This window comes from Phalaenopsis equestris, unplaced genomic scaffold (assembly GCF_001263595.1).
Source record: "Phalaenopsis equestris unplaced genomic scaffold, ASM126359v1 Scaffold000263, whole genome shotgun sequence".
NCBI classification, from domain to species: Eukaryota; Viridiplantae; Streptophyta; class Magnoliopsida; order Asparagales; family Orchidaceae; genus Phalaenopsis; species Phalaenopsis equestris.
Window position 1 is genome coordinate 420635 of NW_018164705.1, and position 711 is coordinate 421345.

The window sequence follows — 711 nt, forward strand, 5'->3', positions numbered from 1 at the left end:
AGAACAATTTTGAGTTGTATAACCGGAGATGCTCAACGATTTTAATTCGTAATGAACAAAGTCATGAAATCCACTTAGGATGGTTGACCTATCCTAGGTTGTTGGTCGAAGTTTTAGCTTGACGACCGTAACCTGTTATGGAGAGTTCGAAGGAAATCCACCAAGAATTTTTGACCTATCTGAGGCTGTACGTCGAAGTCTTTGTTTGACGACTGTAGCCTGTAATGGAAGAGGTCGAATCGAGTCCCCCTGGGACCGATTAATCCCAGAATGAGGTGTCAGAGATGCTCTGCGTTTCTCGAAACTGCGGTATAGGTTGCAATCGGGTATAGGTTTTCTTGAAAATATGGTTGGAGTCATACTCAAGAAAAAATGTTTGACAACTTGTCAGTTGTTGCTTTTGAATCTTTTGCCACTTGGCGGAGGCGTTTTCCATGTGAGCTTGTAAAGCAGCCTATGTATGGAGCCTTGAAGAGATCAACTTCTTGATTTGGTTAAAAAGGAACTCCAGTACAATGAAGGGCGTCGAGGAAGTGCTATTTGCAGTGAAGATTGCTCCCATTCTAGGAGCGATTCTCGTAAACATGTACTCTGAATGAAATATGAGATGACATCCCCATCACAGTCGTGCCTTTGACATTAACATGAATGATATTTCGAGATTGCAGTGTAGGTTGCCCCCCCCGTCTGGAAGAGGTTGTGACATATTTT